The following is a 14,370-nucleotide window of genomic DNA, read 5'->3' on the forward strand; positions in this document are numbered from 1 at the left end:
AGGGGCAAAAGAAGCTGTATTGCTTGTTTTATGTTGATGACATTCTGTTCTTTTGGAAGGATGTCACAATGTACAATAACGCCCTAGCTCAACTGAAAGAGCATTTTGACATGAAAGATCTTGGTGAGGTAAACAACTACCTATCTCTGGAAATAGAGAGAGATCAAGATGGTAACATTCTAGTACACCAGTCACGGAAAATTGCTGATGTGTTAAGCAAACTAAACCTGATGGATGCTAACCCTGTAGACACACCAATGACAACAGGTTATCAGGTAGATGACACTGAAGAAGCATTTTCTGACACTACACTGTACAGAAGTGTGCTAGGCAAACTAAACTTCATTGCCAGATGTTCAAGACCTGACTTTGCAGTTTGCACAAATTTGCTAAGCAGACATGTCAACAATACTACTGTTAAGGATTGGAAAGCTCTGAGACGCATAGCTCGCTATTTGAAAGGCACTATGCATTACAGACTGAGATTTAACAATCAGAAGTCTGGTGGTCTTGAGATTTGCTGATGCGAGTTTTGGAAGTGACACTTGTTTTGGAAGTGACACTTATTCACTTGTGGATTGTGAATGGTTGTTACAATTGTGTAAAGACATGAGAATTCCTGTAAAGTTCCAATTCAGGTTTATCAGGACAGCAAAGCATGTTTGGCTTTGCTGACTTCTGAAGGTTGTAAGCAAAGCACAAAGCACTTGCAATTGAAGCTGCAACATGATAGAGAATGTGTTCAGAAAGGACTCGTAACGGTGTCCTACATGCCAGGTAATGGAATTCCTGCTGATTTATTGTCCAAGGTTGTTCCAGGGGATCAACACTGTACCTATGTACAGAAACTGGGTTTGTACTGAGGTTGTACATGACACACTGCCCAGTGGTGTTCACAGAAAGGGGGAGGATGTTAGGTTTCTGTTTATGCCACTGTGCAGTTCATAGAGTCACAAGACTCTGTTTACATTCCAGAGACATTCCAGGCTGTTGGAAGTCTCACGGAAGCCGGGAGACGGATCTGATGTTTCCTGTTCCTTTGTTCAGTTGCTCTCTGCTTTCACAGAGAGAGCATGTATATTTCTTTTCTGTCTGCGTAGTTAGAAATAAAACCTTGCAATGTAGCTCATAAATCTCGTCACTTCTGCTGCTTTGATACTCTGCGTAATGGGGAACGTGCCTGGAGGCTTATCAAAGGCTCAGGTCGTTAATTATTGTTGCAGGAGAGAACAAAGGACTCGACCAGAGGATGAGCTCGGAAGAGCGGAGATTCCGACAGTGGATGCTGGAGGATGGCGGTGGCTGCACGCCAGGCCGCAAACCTTGCCCACCGTCTGACCCAGTGAGCGGATAATTTGATGCTTGTGGTATAGGGGAAGCTAGAATAGATCATGCCAGCCACTAGTCATGTTGCAAATACAGGAGAATTCTTTTGTCAATGACTTATTGCCAATAATTCCAAGAAGAAGAGGAGAGCAACCACCCAACAGAGCTAAGGAACCTGCATACAATACAGATCTTTATTATGGTCATAGACCAGCATAAAAGGGTGGGATACAGTCATTTAAAATCTGAAATGCGTTTTGGAAAGCTAAAAGGTATTTAAAAAGAAGGTGAATATAAAAGTCTATAAGAATTTAAAAGAAGCTAAAAAATCTAAAAGAAGGGATAGGAGCATTGGGCAGGTGTGGAAGAGCATAAAAGGTTGGTATATAAAATACTTTATTAATTTACAGAGCACTCTGATATGTTCATTAAATCTAGTTTGTGGCACAGGTCATCCTGCAACGAATTTTGAGCGCTGCTGTGCAGAATCCGGCAACACTGTATGTTGTAGCAGGATTGGTATCTGAGAGCAGTAGGGAGGTATAGAATTGCCCTGTGCACCCTGGGTACTTATGCAGTAGTGGGGAAATCAGGCTATAATACGAACGTCTCTGTAATACAGGCACTGGAGAAGGACATGGTCTACCGTTTCTATTTGTCCTGAGTCACAGGGGCATTGTCTCTCCGGGTAGTCAATCTTCCTGTATCAACCTTCAATAATGACCGAGAGGAGGGCATGACATCAAGCCAAGGTAAAAGCCCTTTGGTGTTTAAGGACCTTGAGTTTAGTTAGATATGCCATAGGGGAGGCAAAGTACCTGGTGGATTCCTTGGCAATAAAAGTTGGAGTCCTGGCTAGATCCAGTTGGCACTCTGTGTCTACTACACGTTGTTTAATGAGTGCTTTGGCCTGATCATATCTCATGCTAAGTAGAAGACCTGGAGAGAAGCCCAGGGATGAGATTTTAGTTGCCACTGCCTGTTTCTACGTGGATTTAAAATCATTGTTCATAGTTAGTGGGGCAAGGCCACAGTGAAATAAAGATAGTTTAAGCCAAATGAGTATGGTCACCCACACTCAAGCCTCCACTTTTGCGAAGCTTGTCTCTAGCCTTAGAGTAGCATTAGAGACACATTTTGGGACTTGAAGGACTGACCTTAGAAATTTGGATTGCACAAGTTCTAGTGGTGCAAAATTGGAAAAGGGACCCAACTGGGCACCATAGAGAAGTTGTGCTATTGGCTTGGCTTCAAATAATTTGGAAAAAAGCTTTTATGTAGATCAGAGGTTTTCAACCTTTTTGAGTCCACAACTGCCTTGACCAGCTACATTCTTTCTGCAGCACCTCTGTGGGGCTCAGAAGCCCAGTTAGGTCCCCCCTTGCTTGCCCAGCTTGCCTCCCCTCCCCCTTTCTCGAACACCCTCCCTTATGGAATGTTTCCTCAGCCTCCTCTCCCCTCTCCTTGGGAGTCCTCTGCGCAGCCACCCTTGGTCTGAGCTCCTGCCCCAAAGAGAGGTGCCTCCTCACACTGTCCCACAGGGGCCTGGGGAAAGGATGCCCCCAGCCTTAGTGGCCCGATGGAGATTGGCCAAAGGTGAGCATGAAGCCAGTACCTTACTTACCTTGGGAGGCAGCAGTGGCAGCAGCGGGTGTTTCTGGGCCTGCATGGTGTAAAGCTCCCCTTCAGCACCAAGCACTCAGCTCCCAGGCAGGTACTGCACACAGCAAGGACAAGAAAAGCCAGTGTGGTGCCTGCCTGCCTAGTCTCCCACTTCTCCATCAGTTCCTAACAGCAAGGGCTGGTGGACTGGCTGGCTGGGCTCCCTCACCCGCTTGCTTACTTCTGAGCTCCTGGCAACCAGCACACCCTAACCAGCCCCAGAGGGTCCATTCACCTGGGGAGCTTGTAGCCAGGGTTGATGCAACAAACATCTACGTAAACCTTTGGGAGGCAGAGACGCAAGAGGGCATCAGACGAGGTTGGGAAGGAAAGGGACAGAGGCCAGTGTTGCCTGCAGTACACCTGACTATCATTCAAGGCACCCCAGGGTGCCATGGCACACTGGTTGAAAACCACTGATGCAGATAATCACTTAGTGGTGAGACCACATTTTGAGCAACAAAGTGGATATGCAGAAAGGCCTGCTGCACACTTGAGAATTGTGGGCCCTCCAGCAAGACATCCAAGAGTGACTGATGTGGTGGGGCAGTGCTGTGGAAAGTTGGCAGGGGGAGGCTTCCAGTTTGCTGCGAAGGGAAGAAGGAAGCCAGAGAAGCTGCTGCAGCGACCCAGCTGCTGATTTGGAGCTTAGGAGTGGTTTGGAGGCAACAGACACTCCATAAAAGATCCTAGGGATGACCAGGAAGGGAGGGGTCCTGCTGCAACCTAAAGCAAGCTCCCAACAGGTCCGTTTGGTTCTATTAGAAGCCGGGTGGCCCCAACAATCAAGCCACGGTTGCTGGACTCAAATGCACTTCTACAACAGGCTGCCACAAGATTCCTCTCCCGGAGCGACAAATTCCCTGCAATTCAATCAAATGAAATAAGGATTATTTTTATTTTATTCAGAATAATTTGGCTGGCGTATCAGAGAACAAACGGGAGTCTTATCCAGAATTGGTTGCTGTCCTGTATGGAAACAAGCTGTGTCAGGGGCTCAGGAGCAGAAGCACAGGGGAGAGAGGAAATGGAGAGCGAAGGGGAGGAATCTGAGGGGAGCGTAGGGGAATATGACAGTGACCCGAGAGATTCCATGAGCTTCTCCAGCGAATCAGAAGATTCCCAGAAGGGGCCGCCGATGGTGAGGGCAAGGGGGGTCCCAGGGGGGACGCACCAGAAGCAGGGGGCCAGCGGGGACTACCAAGGCAGCAGCGGGGGATCAGGACCAGCTCCCCCACCAGAGCGCAGTGGGGGGGAAGAGTCACAGGTGTCAGGGCCAGCCTCTCCTCCAGCAGGGAGAGAAGATGAGTCAGGGCTGACCACGCCCCCATCGGAAAGTGAGGAAACGGAGGGGAGGTCAGTTCCAGCTAGCCTCCCCGAAGGAGGGAGTAGTGACAGCAGTGTAACGGTCAGAAGGAAAGTGGGAGGCTGGGCGCGCGCACCAAGTTCAAATGTACAGGCGCGCGGGACAGCAGGAAACCCGGATTGGGAGCCAGGTCCTAAAGCCCGACGGAGGGAGGGGGAAGAGTCAGGGGACTCAGCGTCAGAGGAGTCTAGGAAGGGAGAGACCCCGACGGGCAGGCGGACCCAGAGGAGGAAAGAACAAAGGAGGAGGTGGAGCAAGGCTAGAATCTTAAACTGGTGTCAGGGGGGAGGAGATTCAGATGGAGCTTCGGCGGTCTAGAGTTTGAGACGTAGTGCTGCACGCTGCGGCTGTGGAAGTGAAACTGAACTTCAATAAAGACTTTTATACTAAACAACGAAGCAGCGTTGGTCCTTGGTGAGCTGGGACCTCGGGCGGCACTGACAGTAAGCTCCATCTCACATATTCAACCCTCGCAGCGTGAGTTGGCGCAGCGAGGGGCAAAACGTGGTGTTTTGCGAGCTCACGAAGATAGGGAAAGATGACTACGGAGGAGAAGGTGACAGAACTGCAGAATGCAGTATCGACGCTTTACGCAGAATTAGCAGCATCCAAGAAAAGAGAAGAAGAAACAGCAGCGCTCTACCGGGATCTGCAAGCCAGGTGGGACCGTTGGGACAAGGAGGGGCTGCCAGGAGCCAAGCCGGAGGGAGTTGGCCTCGGGAAGAGGGGGGGCAGCATAGTAGCCCACTTCGATGGGAACCTGCAGCAGTATCCTAACTTCAGAGCAGACATAGTTTTCGCGCTCAATTTGCTTCGGAAAGACTTTAGAGATGAGGAGGAGAAAGTGGGCTTCATAATAACTCATCTGCATGGGGAACCTAAATCGTGGCTGCGCAGCTTATTGCGTGAAAATGATCCCGCCCTCAAAGATTCAAAAGCTTTTATTGAAGCTATGGACGCTTGTTTTAAATCAACGGTACATGTGGATGTGGCCAGGAGGGAAATGCATGGGCTGAGGCAAGGGAAAGCAACGGTGCGACAATATCACTCCCGCTTTTTTGCGTTAGTAAATGTGCTGGGCTGGCAGAAGGAATCCGCTGCCGTCAGGGATCTGTTCTGGGAGGGGCTGAATGGGGCCGTGAAAGATGAGCTGGCAAGGGGAGAGAGACCCAAAAGCACCACAGAAGTAGTCCAAAGAGCGCTCGCAATAGGAGTGCGCCTAGAAGACCGCCATTGGAGCAGGGAGGACGGACGTAGGGCAAACACACCAGCCAGAACAACTCCCTTCCTACCCAGAGAGACAGAGCGCGCGCACTCCACACCCCCACTGGGGAGGGGAGAAGAGCCGATGGAGATAGGTGGTGCCAGGGCTCAGACAGCAAGCAGAGCCCAAACACCAGGAGCAGTCAAGGCGAAGGCTCCTAGAGGGAGCAGGAAGTGTTACATCTGCGACAGTGCACTGCACATGGCCAAAGAGTGTCCCCAGAGGATCCAGAAGCACACTGCAGCCTCAGCAACAGTAAAAGGAGCAATTCAGCAAGGGGAACAGCTGCAGGGAAACGAAGGAGCCTGGTTGGAAACAGAAGCACTGGGGCTCAACCAGGCGAGTCAGTGAAGCAGTCCCCAGAGATTTTGCAGCCCACAGACCCCCTCCCACCCAAACCAGTGGTGCAACTCACTGCATCGCTCCAGCTGCCCGATGGGCTCACCCTGGAGGTCCCTATTACCATTGACTCTGGTAGCAATGCAGACTTTGAAGGAGTGGACTTCGTCAAGCAGCATCGCATAGCACTCCTGCCAGCCACGATGCCCCTAAATGTCGTCACGGTAGATGGCAGGAAGATACTGGGAGGAGAGGTGGTACAGCAAACACCGCCTCTGGTGATGCAAATTGGAAACCACCGCGAAGTCATCAGCTTCAACGTCACCCACCTGTCGGACACGCCCATAGTGTTGGGCATGAGTTGGCTGGATAGGCACAGCCCGGCATTAGCATGGTACCAGCGGCAATTGACCTTCTTCTCTTCCTACTGCGCAGAACACTGCGTCCAGACCTGCCGGGAAGAAGAGGGGCAAGGGGATGAACCGCAGCTACACCTAGGCATGGTACAAGCGGTACCCAACAAGTACAAGGCCTTTTTGGAGGTCTTCTGTGAGAAGGAAGCGGACAAGCTGCCTCCCCACAGGCCCTACGACTGCAAGATTGACCTCCTCCCGGGGGCGACGCTGCCGACTGGGAAACTGTATTCCATGTCTGAAGATGAAATGCAAGAACTTAGGGAGTTCATAGATCACAACTTGCAGCGGGGATTCATCCAAGAATCCAAAGCAGTGGGGGGCAGTCCCGTGTTTTTCGTGAAGAAGAAGGACATGCCCGAACGGAGGCTCGTAGTGGATTATCGGATCATCAATTCCAAGACAAAGCCCACAGCATTCCCCATGCCCAAGATTGACGACCTGCTCGCGACGGTGAGGAAGGGACGAATCTTCACCAAGTTGGATCTACGAGGGGCGTACAACCTTATACGCATGCGGGAGGGCGATGAGTGGAAGACAGCCATGTTTACGCCTTTAGGTACCTATGAATACCGAGTCATGCCATTTGGTCTGCAAAATGGCTCCCATTGTTTCCAAGCCTTCATGCACCACGTGTTAGCGGGACTCCTCTACAAGAAGTGCGTCTGCTTCTTAGATGACATCCTGATCTTCTCGGAATCGCAGGAGACTCCCGAGAAGGATGTCAAGGAGGTCCTGCAGAGACTACGGGAGCACAGACTTTACGCCAAGCTGGAGAAGTGCCAGTTCAACATGACTGAGGTGGATTTCCTGGGCTACAAACTGTCCGACAAGGGACTCGCCATGGACAGCGCCAAGGTCCGCTCGGTGTTGGACTGGAAGAGCCCGCGCAATCGGAAGGAGGTCCAGAAGTTCGTCGGTTTCGCCAACTTTTATCGCAAGTTCATCAAGGGGTTCGCGAAGGAGACGGCGGCCATCACGGACACCCTCAGCTCCAAGAAGAAGAAGTTCACCTGGACGGACCAGGCGGAGCAGTCCTTTCGGAGGCTCAAGCGTCTCTTCGCGTCCGAAGAACAGCTGCTACACATAAACCCCAGCAAACCAATAAGGGTTGAAACGGACGCCTCGGACAGAGCGGTGGGGGCGGTCCTGTTGCAGCAAGATCCGCAAGGGGACTGGAGACCATGCGCATTCTACTCCAGGAAGCTCAGCAAGTCGGAGCAGAACTACACCATCTGGGACAGGGAGTTGCTGGCCATTCATGCAGCCTTCAAGGCGTGGCGGCACTTCCTGGTCGGAGCAAGACACACAGTGCAGGTCCGCACAGACCATAAGAACCTGGAGTACTGGCGCACGGTGAGGTTCCTGAACCAGAGACACATCCGCTGGGCGGAGTTCTTTGCGGATTTCGATTTCCGGATAGAATACATCCCGGGAGACAACAACGTCATGGCGGATGCGCTATCCAGGAAGCTGCAGTATCTCGAGGAAGCGGCACCGGCAGCGGCCAAACACATTTTCGCACCAAAAGCGTGGGCGTGCGCTTCAGCCGCCGTGGACCTGGACGCAGTGCGTCACGCGCTGCAGGCGGATTCGTTTGCACAATCCAAGATGGAGGAGGTGCGAAACAGCACAGCGAAGGACGACGAGTTCCAGATACGCGACGGACTGCTCCTCCGCAAAGGGGCTCTCTACGTACCGGGAGACGACCTCCGCGCGAAAGTCCTGCAGCAGCTACACGATGCGCCCAGCGCTGGGCACTTTGGCAAGGACAAGACGGCGGAATTAGTCACCAGGGACTTTTGGTGGCCCAAGGTGAGGGGAGAAGTCGCGGATTACGTTTCCAGGTGTGACACCTGCCAAAGGGCCAAACCAGTACACAGGAAGCCGGCGGGTCTGCTGGAACCGCTGCAGACGCCGCTCGAACCGTGGGAGAAAGTGGCACTGGACTTTGTCACAGATCTGCCCAGCTCGCGAGGGAAAACAGCGGTACTCGTGGTCGTAGACCTGTTCACCAAGATGGCACACTTCATTCCGTGCGCGAAGGTGGCCACAGCGGAACAGACCGCCAAGCTGTTCATAGACCACGTGTTCAAAGCTCACGGCTTGCCGCGGTCCATCCTGTCCGACCGGGGCCGCCAATTCATCTCGAGCTTCTGGCAGAAGCTGCTGGGCATCCTGAACGTCAAGATCAACTTAGCGTCGGCACGACACCCGCAGACCAACGGACAAGCGGAGAGGGTCAACGCCATCATGGAGCAGTACCTGCGATGCTACGCGAATCAACAGCCCTCGACCTGGGTGGACTACCTACCGCTGGCCGAGTTAGCCTACAACAACACGAAGCACGGGTCTACAGGGGTGACACCGTTCTTCGCCAACAATGGGCGGCATCCCAGAACCTTCCCGGGGTTATTGACCAAGGGGGAGGGGGAGCCACGGGGGGCAGAGCAATTAGCAGCAGAGTTACAGGAGGTCCACGAGCAACTCCGAAGGCACTTGGAACTAGCGAAACACGCCTACAAGATGCAGGCAGACAGGCACAGGTGGGTCGGGGAAGACATCCAGGTGGGGGACTGGGTCTGGTTAGCAGCCCAGGCAGTGCCGGCCAGAACGTTAGCTAAGAAGAAGCTCAGGCACAAGCAACTGGGACCTTACCAGGTCGCGGCACAAATCAATCCAGTGGCCTTCCGGTTGACACTCCCGGAGGGCTCCAGAATGCACCCAGTCTTTCATAGGTCAGTGCTCACACCCTACAAGGCACCCCACAGGTTTCAGGCGCCAGGGAACGCACCAGACCCACGTAGCAAATCGCCAACAGGGGAGGGGTCCCAGAGGGCGACGACACTCAACAAGGTCACGGAGATTTTGGACTCGAGATGGGGGGAAGAGGGAGTGGAATATCTCCTCGCCAGGGAAGGTACCCCGGCCAGCGCCAACGAGTGGGTACTGTGCTATGCCGTGGAGGAGCACTACCTCAAAGACGAGTTCCATTCAATCTTCCCACACAGACCCATGCCGGCGGAGTATTTCGACGACTGGCTTTTCATACCCACACTTTCAGCCAGTACGTTCCAGGGTTTCTCATCAGCTGAGGAGCCGACGCCAGAAACAAGCTCCCCGGAGGGGTCACTCTCGGGGTTGGTCACAGACCGCTCCTATTGGTGGGACACTCAACCAGAAGTGGGGTGGAGCAGGGAACTGCTGAGGGGGCCCTTACACACAGCCTCACCCGAGGGACCGGGTGGAGAGGAGGACATGGACGTGTTGGGGGAGGATCCTGGATTTGAGCACGACAGCAGAGAAATGGAAGCAGAGGAAATCGACGTCGACGAACCCATCGCGGGCGGGCCTGATCCCGCTGGCCGGTTGCACACCAGGGGGAGAGAACGGCATCCAGCACTCACACCCACAGCACTGGAGCACCCGGAACCCACACCTGAAGAGGGGGAGGGGGGAAGGGGGGGCTTCGAGGGGGGGATGGATGTCAGGGGCTCAGGAGCAGAAGAGCAGGGGAGAGAGGAAATGGAGAGCGAAGGGGAGGAATCCGAAGGGAGCGTAGGGGAATATGACAGTGACCCGAGAGATTCCATGAGCTTCTCCAGCGAATCAGAAGATTCCCAGAAGGGGGCGCCGATGGTGAGGGCAAGGGGGGTCCCAGGGGGGACGCACCAGAAGCAGGGGGCCAGCGGGGACTCCCAAGGCAGCAGCGGGGGATCAGGACCAGCTCCCCCACCAGAGCGCAGTGGGGGGGAAGAGTCACAGGTGTCAGGGCCAGCCTCTCCTCCAGCAGGGAGAGAAGATGAGTCAGGGCTGACCACGCCCCCATCGGAAAGTGGGGAAATGGAGGGGAGGTCAGTTCCAGCTAGCCTCCCCGAAGGAGGGAGTAGTGACAGCAGTGTAACGGTCAGAAGGAAAGTGGGAGGCTCGGCGCGCGTGCCAAGTTCAAATGTACAGGCGCGCGGGACAGCAGGAAACCCGGATTGGGAGCCAGGTCCTAAAGCCCGACGGAGGGAGGGGGAAGAGTCAGGGGACTCAGCGTCAGAAGAGTCTAGGAAGGGAGAGACCCCGACGGGCAGGCGGACCCAGAGGAGGAAAGAACAAAGGAGGAGGTGGAGCAAGGCTAGAATCTTAAACTGGTGTCAGGGGGGAGGAGATTCAGATGGAGCTTCGGCGGTCTAGAGTTTGAGACGTAGTGCTGCACGCTGCGGCTGTGGAAGTGAAACTGAACTTCAATAAAGACTTTTATACTAAACAACGAAGCAGCGTTGGTCCTTGGTGAGCTGGGACCTCGGGCGGCACTGACAAGCTGAAATAAAAAAATTAAGGTCTTATATATATAATAAATGTTCATAAATGCACCAATCAAGCACGTACATTGATATATAAACCACATGTCTGAAACCCCACAGAAAGTCCTGAAACCATTTTGTCCCTCCCAAATTGACCTCAAACATTTCTCTGCAAGGTCGAAGGAAAATGGAAAAGCCTCCCCATTGTCTCCTCCTTCACAAATCCTGTCTTAAGGGTATGTCTGTGTATGAATAGGGTGAGCCTGTGACCTGGCTCAGGAACTAAGTATTTATCATTATAAATACTTAGGCTCCCCAGGGTATGCAATCAAGTGAGCATTAACAGGTAAACCTGTCAGATGAGATAAACAAGTCACTCAGATTTCTGCTGTAGACCGCCTTTTCTGTGATGTAGGTATGATGTATCTGGGGGGTGGTCTTGAGCTACGCCCCTTCTGTGATGTATGTATGTTTCTGGGGGTGGTCTTGGACTCCAAGGCGGGCAATTTAAAATGTCTATATAAGGGCAGGTAACCTTTGTTTGGGGTCCTCCTCCTTTCCTGCGTGTGAGGGGAGCACCCTGTTGCAACAGTTCAATAAAGATCAGGCTTACGATCTGTTTTGCTTCTCAATATTCTCTGGTTGGCCTCTTATTTTCTCCAACTGATGGAGAACCTACAAAGGACTCTATAAGGGCTCTTGTGTTCCCCATAAGGGAATAAGGGCAGATTTTTGATTATTAAGCTGTTTGAAGAAACAAAGGTAAACAATATAAGACTGCCATCGGAATCAAGGAGGGGGAAGGGTTGCAAAGCTGGATGACTGAAAGACTGAGTTAAAAACACACACCCATGATTTAAAGGATTTTTAGCCACTGCTTCTACACCATTAAGAATACGTTGATAAATGTTTGGCTTTTTGTTCTTGAAAGGGGAAGGAGATTGTGTAGCTTATAAAACTAAAAAAAGATAGTGGACTTTTCTCACTCCCCACCCCTTGTACTTTTCTTTCTCTTACTAAACTCACAGTAACTGGGTTCTTATCTCCCTTGATTAAAGTAAAAGTTATTGGAGGACTTATTATGAGATCTCTGAGGAGGTCTGCTTTTGTTTTGTTTTTTCTTTCCATATTATTTGGACAATATACTTAAACCTGAAACCCTGCTTGGACTTTGTGGAATGACTTAACATTACACATATTATAGACTGTAAATATCAATACCTTTTTTTCCTTTCTTCCCCTTTTGGGAACTCCTGCGCAATTTGAATTAGGATTATCCTTTTTCTCCTTTTTGACAGGATTGTGATGGATGTACAATTGATTAAGGCTTGAATTGTTATATATGTTGGTTTGTGAGCCTCTACTCTTGGGTTTTCATTTCTTTCTTCAGCAGAGTTCCTTTTACAGAAAAAATTTCCTGCATCTTTTACTTCTTTAAAAAAAAAAAATTTATTACTTTTACAACAATCCAAACATTTACAAAAAAAACAAAGAAAAAACAGTACATTACAATACAAAGACACTACACAACACCAAGACATTAAACTAACAAGACAAAACAAAAACAATTTAAAAACACATCAAAAGAAAAAAAATTCAATATCTTATCTTTCTTTCACATATTTCCACGGCCTCCTCACACCTCCCTTTTCGTATTCCACTTCTATTAATTATTTCAGCAATTCCTTTCCATCTTCCCCTGTTTTCTATCCTATAATTATCTTAACACATTTTAACCTTATTTTTCCTTTAATACTCTATTAATCTATTTATACTTAATTCCTTATAACATTTCTACTAAAGCCATATAACTTCATTCCAACATTCTTCTAACATTCATTAATTTTACAATATTTCTATAAATAGTCTTTAAACTTTTCCCAGTCTTCTTCCACCGACTCTTCTCCCTGGTCTCGGATCTTGCCAGTCTTTTCCGCCAATTCCATATAGTCCATCAACTTCATCTGCCATTATCCATCACTTCAGTGCTTTCAAGAAGCAGCCATTCTCTCAGCCAGCAAAAAGCGGATGGTTCACAACAAAGTTTAGGAGTCTGGCAGGGCATGTCCACCTCCTTCTTTGGCATCCATCAATATCTTAAATTTTACTCGGGGCTTCCTGCCCTGCCAAACAAATCTAGAAACATCCCTCTGCCACCTCCTGAAACAATCCATCCCATCCAAAACTTGCACTGTTTGAAACAAAAGCAACATCCCCGGCAACACAGCAACCCTCATCCCCACCACAACAGCTCGGCCCAACAATAACAACTTCAAATTTGTCCATATTTCCCAATCCCCCTTCTCTTCAACCCAACGTCCTTCACAGTTATCCTTAAATAGATTCACATTTTTGGCGGTCATACTGACCCCCAAATACCTCTCTTTCTCAACCGATGTTAGTCCTGTCTCCTCCTGAAACTCTGTCAAGCTTTCCTTTCCCAATTCAGGTAGGGCTCTGGTCCTCAAATTCATCTGTTTTTCTTTAAGTTCCATCATAACAAATGTCAGCTTATGTTCATTGGGTTGCCTTTTAATGGATGGGACTCTCTCACTCTCCAGTTGTATTGCTTTACATTCAGCAGCAAGGGTTTTCTCCCTGACTTCATCCGCAGTTTGCCGTATCAAAGTAGATTCCTGTATCAATTTCTGGATGGTTTCTGTATTGGTGTTCACCTTTTGTCCCAGATTATTTAAACTTTCTACAATTAAGTCGATTTTAATATTTGCAGCATCCACTTTCACATTTATCATGTCTGTTTTCTTGTGAAGCTGTTCCAGCGAATCGTTTATTTTCACTAATGCGACCACTAAGGCCTCTTCTGTCGACATTTCTTCTGTTTTTTCCTTTCCATTTGCCACAACACTTAAGAGATTCAAGGTCAATCCCAGAGTCTCACAATTTTTTATCTTGCAGCTGGAAATTCCCCTAGCCCAGCTCTTATAAAGCAACCAATTTCAGAGACTTCCACTAGGGGTGTTGGGTTGGAATAACGACAGACAAGTAGCGAGTGTCATCTGGGCGGCGTCTCTCGAGCAAGTCTCGGGGAGTCCCTTTTATTGCATATTACAACATTGCCACAGGTGCGCTTGTTGCTGATTGGTTAACACAAGTGCGCTTGTTGCTGATTGGTTAACACAAGTACAAAGTAACTTGTTGCTGATTGGTTAACACAAGTACAAAGTAAAGATTACATATAGGCATTAATCACTAATAGATTAAAGGCTGGGAAAGGGAGCACAGAACTAGACAGGCATGAAAACCTCCTAATTAAAGTATAACCAATGATTAATATATTAAGACTTAAACAATTACATTCCAATAAATGTGGTCAGCTAAGCATTAAGAACAGGTCAAGGAAGTGGACTGAACATTCTGGGATGATGAGGGAATGTCTCAAAATTGGAATGGTGAGGGAGTGTCGGTGTGTGTAGCATCATGTGCAGAACCAGAAACAAAGCTTGGCAGCGAGGCTTTCCCATCATGCCACAATCATGTGCTGAAGCAAATGTGTAGAGGCAGATGTGTAGAGGCAAATATTCCTATATCTCCCCCTTTCTTTTATTATTTGTGAGGTGTTAATTATATGGTTTCATGGTGAATAAGACAAAAATATTTCGGGATACGTGGTTTGCCAGCGCATGCCCAAAGTAAGTCTGCCCACATCCCCCTATTAATTACTGTTGGTGCTGCCATTTCGCAAGGTAG

This window comes from Podarcis raffonei, chromosome W, assembly GCF_027172205.1.
Source record: "Podarcis raffonei isolate rPodRaf1 chromosome W, rPodRaf1.pri, whole genome shotgun sequence".
Classification (NCBI taxonomy): Eukaryota; Metazoa; Chordata; class Lepidosauria; order Squamata; family Lacertidae; genus Podarcis; species Podarcis raffonei.